General features: G+C 40.9%; 1 protein-coding gene and 2 long non-coding RNA genes across 12 annotated transcripts in view; all 3 read left to right on the top strand.

The window, feature by feature from the left end:
* The window catches only part of LOC148892033 (VPS10 domain-containing receptor SorCS1-like), a 147,493-nt gene that overhangs the window by 25,222 nt on the left and 113,638 nt on the right, over positions 1-8,633 (top strand). The gene's annotated exons all lie outside the window — the stretch shown is intronic.
* On the top strand, positions 2,492-3,668 carry LOC148892035 (uncharacterized). Its single transcript, XR_016116134.1, has 3 exons — positions 2,492-2,568; positions 2,661-2,851; positions 3,049-3,668. It is a non-coding gene; the product is annotated as an uncharacterized LOC148892035 (long non-coding RNA).
* On the top strand, positions 3,916-6,784 carry LOC148892034 (uncharacterized). The gene is made up of 3 exons (XR_016116133.1): positions 3,916-4,065; positions 4,158-4,345; positions 4,543-6,784. It is a non-coding gene; the product is annotated as an uncharacterized LOC148892034 (long non-coding RNA).

The raw sequence follows: 8,633 nt of genomic DNA, 5'->3' as shown, positions 1-8,633 counted from the left end.
ATGCCATATATGTTAAAACTGTCAGAGGAGTATATTTTGCCTTATGCATTTCATGCCGCAAATATCATTCGTTGTTATCATTTTAAAATTGGATTGGATTGGATTTGCTTTTATTAGTCTCGCAGTGGATAAATTTACATTGCACATATTATATAAAGTATATTTTCATTTTACAATAAATAATTATTGTATAGAGGGAAACAATACAAGAGTGGTCTGTTAAAATCATTTATTTTACAATAATGCTTTTGGCCAATTGAGATAAAAAAAATACAGACAATGTGAAAGCAATATGCCACTGTGAATCAATATGCATTATCGTTAATAGTTGGAGTATCAATAAAATCTTAACGATACCCAACCTTTCTGATTTTCTTTCTGTTCTTTGCTAAATATCTGCTTTTATTTTGGAAAACAACTATGACCGTTTTTTTTTTTTTTTTTCTGACAAAAATATGAAATATAAGACGCACCAGAGTATAAGCAGTGTCTGAAACTCATGACAAAACATTAGCGGACACCAGGGCAGACAACTCTGAAAAGTTGCCTGCGCGGCCATAAAGTTGCCTGCCCGGCCATAAAGTTGCCTGCCCCATTTTTCACAACTTGAAACACAATAACACGACTAATCGCAAAAAAAACAAACAAACAAACAAAAAACAATGTTGCGAAGTATAAATGATTTTTTTAAAATTAAGGAAGTACCGACCACAAATGCTCCCTTGCTTTATTTGTGGTAAATATCCCTTGCTGAAGATTTTGCTCCAATTGTCGTTTGTTGTCATGGTGCACAATGCCATATTTACGTTGCGTTGTCCGCTAAAAGCCACGTGGACTGCTCTAGATAGAGGAGTCCACGTGGCTTGTAGTGGTTTGCTTGTAGCTTTTGCTTTATTGAATAAAACAAAAGTTTGATTTGAAAATATAGACGTTTTGAAAGTTGTACGCCCGACGTAAAAGTTGTACGCCCGGGCCTCCAGGCAGACATTATTTCAAACACTGGTAGAAGGCGCACCCCCAATGAATCAGAATCAGAAAGCCTTTATTCGTCCACAATGGGGAAATTTTCAGTCCACAGCAGCAATTGAAAGGGGATGGGTGGGGGGGGGGGGGGGGTGAAAGGATAGAAAAGAAGATATTCTAAGCATCACAAAATAAAAATGTCAACTGTATACTGTGCAAATGTAAATTTGCAAAATCGTTTCATAAAAAAAAACTGTACATAGTGCAAGTATATAATTGGATTGGATTGGATTGGATATGCCTTTATTAGTCTCACAGTGGAGAAATTTACATTTCACAGCAGCAAAGTGATGAAAGGAATGAAAGTAGAATAACAAAATACATGAGCTGCTGGAAAGGCAGCCACTCTCGCGGCGCCGTCTTGAAGTCAAAATAACAAAAAAAAAACCTAAATAACAAATAATATGACAGCACAGAGACACTATGACAAAACAAAGACACAGAGAGACATTCATTCTTCAGGACTTGCTGTACCCTCTTTGTGATGATATGAAGCAGTTCTAGTTCTAATGGTGTATTTTCAAACTTTTTCCATAGATAAGGTGCACTGGACTATAAGGCGCACCTCCAATGAATGAGAAAATGTTATATATAAATATATAAAAGTTTTCCAAGAATAAGGCACACCACATTATAAGGCGCTACAGTAGATGCTGGTGTTACACACTACTTCTTCCATGGTAGGAAATGTAGTCGGTGGCTGCTAACAATAGTTGCAAGACCTGTTGTGGCTCAATATTATTTCACTTAAAAGACGCACCTTTGTATAAGGCGCAAGGTCATCTTTTGGAGAAAATCAAGGCTTTTGGGTGTGCCTTTTACACCGGAAGATACGGGTAATCATACTTAATTCATGTGTGTGTGTGTATGTATGTGTGCGTGTGTGGGCGTGTGGGTGTGTGTTGTGTTGTCTGTCTGTGTGTGTGTGTGTGTGTGTGTGTGTGCGCGCGCGTGTGTGTGTGTGTGTGTGTGTGTGTGTGTGTGTGTGTGTGTGTGTGGTGTGTGTGTGTGTGTGTGTGTGTGTGTGTGTGTGTGTGTGTTTGTGCGTGCACATTTTGTACATCGTGAATTTGGAAAGAAATGTTTTTGAATCAAGGAATGTGAGCTACACCCAAAAGCACAATCAACAAACTTACAAATTTACCGCATTCATAGCATGTCCTGGATTTAGAGGTGTTACAACAGTCTCTGTTACAGTCTCTGTTTGTTGACTTGCTATGGTTGGTTCTTTGAGAAGATCTCGGCGGTTTCTTCTTCAAACAGCACCTTCCTCTGTCTGAATGTTGGATGACCTTGAGTAAATGCAGCTCATGCATTTGTTTATGACCGATGTACCGTAGATGACCAGCAGATGGCTGTGCTTTATTTTCCTAACATTGCGTTGGGCTTTTGAGACTTCCGGTAGAGCTTTACTTCCTGCTCTATGGTATTTAAGTTTCATTTTACTAAGAAAAAGACGGCGAGGATCGACAAGCTTTATCGTTGCGCTGTGTAGCAAGGAAAAGAACAAAGACCAAATACTAAATACAGAAAGCGGGCAAAGTGGTTTGTACAATTTTGTTGCATACGTTTTATTTCATTGATGTGGGGTCCAAATGTTTGTGTGTAAATAACCGATATTTTGTACTTGTTTGTAGTTCTACGGTGGTGGTGGTGGTGATGATGGTGATGACGTTGCTGTAAAATCACATTAAAGAATAACCATCTGTACAAATGTAACGGAGTTGTACACTTAGGTTATTAAATTATGAAGGAAGTGACGCAACGGCGCACAGTGTGGCACTATGTCCCGCCCATAGTTTCCAGAACAATCTCGAGGAGATTCAGGGTGAGTCGCAATTTTCTGTTGGTCTTGATTAACGCGTATTTTCATGACAATATCTTATTTTGTTTCCCCTTTTGTACTGTCTAGTGTTATCTAATTAGTTCCCTTATTCATTTCGAGTCCAGATTACTTTTTGTGTCATTATTTACTTCACGTTTTGTCGAGTGGAACTTTGGACCATATGCGCTTTTCTATCGCAGTTAATCACAAGACGAAACCCATGCGACTTCACCCATCCCTTCTGCCATACTGTGTTGCAGGTAATAATTGTTTCATTTCGTTTTTATTGAACAATATTTAGTTTCTTGTGTCGTGTTTCATTTGCCCGTGAGTGTCCGTGGCGGGTTGAACTGCGCGCCAGCCATTACAAGCGCACCGCGTGTTCTGCCGAGTCTCCGCCCATGATGCGTTCAGGGACATCTTGTAAATAACAGTGAACTTGTGTTGTATTCTCTTTTTCTGTAAATAACCACTATACGATCACACGTTGTTAATTCTGTTTTGTTATCTACAATGTTTTGCATTTGAGAACAATCTCGAGGAGATTCAGGTTAATCACAAGACGAAACCCATGCGACTTCACCCATCCCTTCTGCCATACTGTGTTGCAGAAATAAAAGAAATGAAAAGACACATCCACGCGTCTCGTCTTCATTAATACGGCAGCATCGTGGAGATGAAGACAGTCACTATTGTGACACCCGTCACACAAAGAACCGGAGTCCTTTGTTCGAAATGGAGTTACACCTTGGTTGGACCTGACGCAGAACAGTTCCTTTCTGTGACCATGTGTTTGTTTTGTCTTTGTACCGTACTTGGTCACCGGCATCAATTTAGAGGTGTTACAACAGTCTCTGTTACAGTCTCTGTTTGTTGACTTGCTATGGTTGGTTCTTTGAGAAGATCTCGGCGGTTTCTTCTTCAAACAGCACCTTCCTCTGTCTGAATGTTGGATGACCTTGAGTAAATGCAGCTCATGCATTTGTTTATGACCGATGTACCGTAGATGACCAGCAGATGGCTGTGCTTTATTTTCCTAACATTGCGTTGGGCTTTTGTGACTTCCGGTAGAGCTTTACTTCCTGCTCTATGGTATTTAAGTTTCATTTTACTAAGAAAAAGACGGCGAGGATCGACAAGCTTTATCGTTGCGCTGTGTAGCAAGGAAAAGAACAAAGACCAAATACTTCTATTTCGGACAGAAAGCGGGCAAAGTGGTTTGTACAATTTTGTTGCATACGTTTTATTTCATTGATGTGGGGTCCAAATGTTTGTGTGTAAATAACCGATATTTTGTACTTGTTTGTAGTTCTACGGTGGTGGTGGTGATGATGGTGATGACGTTGCTGTAAAATCACATTAAAGAATAACCATCTGTACAAATGTAACGGAGTTGTACACTTAGGTTATTAAATTATGAAGGAAGTGACGCAACGGCGCACAGTGTGGCACTATGTCCCGCCCATAGTTTCCAGAACAATCTCGAGGAGATTCAGGGTGAGTCGCAATTTTCTGTTGGTCTTGATTAACGCGTATTTTCATGACAATATCTTATTTTGTTTCCCCTTTTGTACTGTCTAGTGTTATCTAATTAGTTCCCTTATTCATTTCGAGTCCAGATTACTTTTTGTGTCATTATTTACTTCACGTTTTGTCGAGTGGAACTTTGGACCATATGCGCTTTTCTATCGCAGTTAATCACAAGACGAAACCCATGCGACTTCACCCATCCCTTCTGCCATACTGTGTTGCAGGTAATAATTGTTTCATTTCGTTTTTATTGAACAATATTTAGTTTCTTGTGTCGTGTTTCATTTGCCCGTGAGTGTCCGTGGCGGGTTGAACTGCGCGCCAGCCATTACAAGCGCACCGCGTGTTCTGCCGAGTCTCCGCCCATGATGCGTTCAGGGACATCTTGTAAATAACAGTGAACTTGTGTTGTATTCTCTTTTTCTGTAAATAACCACTATACGATCACACGTTGTTAATTCTGTTTTGTTATCTACAATGTTTTGCATTTGAGAACAATCTCGAGGAGATTCAGGTTAATCACAAGACGAAACCCATGCGACTTCACCCATCCCTTCTGCCATACTGTGTTGCAGAAATAAAAGAAATGAAAAGACACATCCACGCGTCTCGTCTTCATTAATACGGCAGCATCGTGGAGATGAAGACAGTCACTATTGTGACACCCGTCACACAAAGAACCGGAGTCCTTTGTTCGAAATGGAGTTACACCTTGGTTGGACCTGACGCAGAACAGTTCCTTTCTGTGACCATGTGTTTGTTTTGTCTTTGTACCGTACTTGGTCACCGGCATCACTAGTAGAACATGCAAATACTATTTGCTCATATCATTACAAGGAGAGCTTTGTGGGCCTCATCTTTTGCTTTTAGATCGGTCCGAATCTCATCTGAGTTAGAATCGAACCAATCCTGGTGTTGTCTCTTTGACTGGCCAAGCACTTCCGAGGCTGTGCTGTAAATAGCTTGACGCATAGCTTGCAAGTCAACTGAGGTCTCGGAGATCTTGTCGAGGTTTTCAGCGAGGAGATGTTGAAGGTTGGCTTTGATGGTGCGGCTGGTCAATGCTGTGCAGCAGAGCTTTCCATTGGGAGCTTTCTTTGGGCGATGGAGATGTACGTGCAAAAGAATTTGGATTTGACCATAAGGTGGTCAGTCCCACATTCAGCTCCACGCATGGCACGGGTGAATAGGATATATTGTAAGTCAGTTTGACGGACAATCACATAGTCCTGGAGGTGCCAATGTTTGGAGCAGGGGTGCATAGAGGGAGAGGAGCCAAAGGCTGTTGATGTTCATCTTTCTCACTCCATGCTGGCCAATAACTTTACTCCACACAAGGTGTTCCATGCCCACCCTGGCATTGAAATGTCCCATGACTATGAGCTGATCCGTGGCCGTAGTTTTCTGCGGGATGGTGTCCAAGGATCTGTAGAACTCGTCCTTGACATTGTGGTTGACATCCAGAGTTGGTGCGTAACCACTGATGAGTGTAGCGAAGCGGTCCTTTGCCGAGGGTATGCGCCAGGTCATCTGATTTTATTGATGCTGACAGGGAAGTGGTGATTCCTGGATGCATTGCAGTAGTTGGGACTTCACAGCAAAGCCAACTCCTTGGATACGGCAGGTGGCTTCAGGGACCCCTTTCCAAAAGAAATACGCACACGCACATACCCCCACACACATGCACACACACACACACACACACTGAAGAGTTGCAGTTGCATGCCATGCCTTATTTAGAGCTCTCCAGCGGACCTCCAAGGACTCCATGCAATGATTTTTACAGCTGTTATATACGGTATCTGTAATTTCTGGGGATCCCACCCACTCCCCCCCCCACCGTCCCTTTATTACAGCGAATCTCACCCCCAGCTGTCAACGTATACGCTAACACAACGCGCGTACATACACAACAATACACAAAAGCACACAATGCAAGATAAAAAGACAAAAGACAAAGACAAAGGACACGAAAGGGGAAGAAAAAAAGACACACACAAAGACGGCTCCTCCAAAAATTACTTTTGAACTGACAAATGTCACCACTGTACGCAAAGGTAGCCAGAAGATAAATTAGCATCTGCGGCTGTCTTAATAAATGTTGAATATTTTTCGTTCGATCAAGCCTAATTGTAACAATGTGTTGCTCGCTAGATGGTTGGATGAGAAATATGTGCAAAATAAAAATTGTCATGCATTTGAATAAATGCCAAACACTATACTTTTGGAAATCAAAACTTTTCTCAATAGGGGCTTTGTCATCGATCCCAAATCATCAGTCGGGTGTGCCAACTCTAGTTGTGCAGGTGCATTACACCAGCCGTTGCGGCCTCTCCTTTGTTGGATCTCCTATGACAATTGAAGCAGAGATTACATTTTGTTTCCAAAGACATCAAGAATCAAAATTCAGTTTGGATGATACTGTGATTCAGCAGCGTCTGCCCCTAGAAAATCACAAGATGGGTGGATTCAAGTGGCTTGTGCATCTCAGAGTTCATCAATTCATCCTGCAAATCGAACAATTTCTCAACCGCTATCTCCCAGCTCTGTTTGCGAATTGTTGCCGTCCACATCATCTGCATAAAGCATAATGAAAAAAAAAATAGTCATCATATATTGCAAATCCATTTTGTCCCCTTCAAATTAATTTCTCTGCTTAGAAACTAATAAAGGTGAATCCGATCAAATTCAATTTGTTATCGTGTATATATATATGAATCAAATCATCTGTTCTTTGACTTCAGGGGGAAGACAATTGTCAGGTCAAAACAAGTGTAATGATCATGTCACAATCATTATCTTAATAAATCCATACACTTCTACTTGTGAAAAGTCCAATGATACCAACTGGTAAATCTCTTTTAAGTAATTAATCACCAGCGAATCCAGTTACATTTACCTTGCCAATTTCATCCAATTCGAGATAAATGTTCCTGTTATTTAGCCTAATTTATTGACTATTTTATTTACTTTTTCCAATTGAACTGTCATTAACGAGAGGTCAACACAGTGGAATGTGGAATGTCCCAGAATTGCCTCTAGGTGTTTTAAACCCCTTTGAAGTTCTGTGCTGACAAAGCCCTTGAAGAGGCATCGTAAATAACTCTGGCTTCTTCCAAATGGCTTAATCAAGCCATATACAAAGTTTAGCTCAATCTAACAAAACTAATCCTATTATTGTATAAATTCACTCTTTGGCGCTTTCATTTTTTACAATTTCCATTTCATTTTGCATTCAACCAAATCAGGATTTCAAAATTACTTGTCCCGATCGCAGACAAAAACATTTGAATTCTGACTTCAAGGTGTTCAATTCTCTTAGTGAAAACACTTTGTCAAATCTAACAAAATATTTTACTTTTGCCTTCAAATTCACTGAAGTTCAGCCTCTGTTTATTCATTTGTTTGTTGGCTTATTTATTCGTTCACTCAGTCGAATTTGCCTATTTAATTCAGTTTTTGTTTCAAGTGGACGGTATTCATCAGAAGCTATGGGAAGAAAAAAAAACAGTGTTATGTCATTCATGAGGACGCCGAGCGGAGACAAAAGTCTCCTCGCTGCATGGTTGGACAGGTTTCTCGGTGAGACAGGATAGTCGTCTGCCTGGCACCCACTTGTAATGACAAGGCTCTTTCCCCAGGGCAACCATTCTCTCGTACTGTGAAAGGAGAAAAGAGAACTGCGCGGCAGAGTCACATGAGGCAGGAGCTATGTTTTTGCATAATACGTTTGTGAATGTTAACGCAACCCTTATTTATTTATTTATTTACGTTTATTTACCTATTCGCGAACAAATCAATCTGTCGAAGAATGCGGCTGTGAATTCACCTCTCCCCCTCCCCCACCCACTTCTCTCTCCCCCCCCACCGTCCCTTTGTTGCAGCGAATCTCACCCCCAGCTGTCAATGTATACGCTCACACAATGCACATACATATACAACAATACACAAAAGCCCACAATGCAACATAAAAAGACAAAAGACAAACACAAAAAACACGAAACGGGAAGACAAAAAGACACACACAAAGACGGCTCCTCCAAACGCCCCACCCAAACGACTCCCCTCTGTCCCCACGGGCTGGCCTGGGAAACCCCATAGTACTGCCTCGCTAGCAAAACTGACCATGCGCTCATGTTGGTGAATGTATTAATATTACGGTAATCCACGATCTATTGCAGCTGAAATTAAACAAAAAAAGAACACATAATCGTCCGAATCAAATTAATAAATTAATCTTTCTTCAGCCCTCGTG

The sequence above is a fragment of the Hippocampus bargibanti genome, linkage group LG10 (genome assembly GCF_051943395.1).
Source record: "Hippocampus bargibanti isolate YZ-2025 linkage group LG10, ASM5194339v1, whole genome shotgun sequence".
Lineage (NCBI taxonomy): Eukaryota > Metazoa > Chordata > Actinopteri > Syngnathiformes > Syngnathidae > Hippocampus > Hippocampus bargibanti.
Note: the sequence above shows the minus strand (reverse complement) of the source record. Positions and strands in the feature narration are given on the sequence as shown.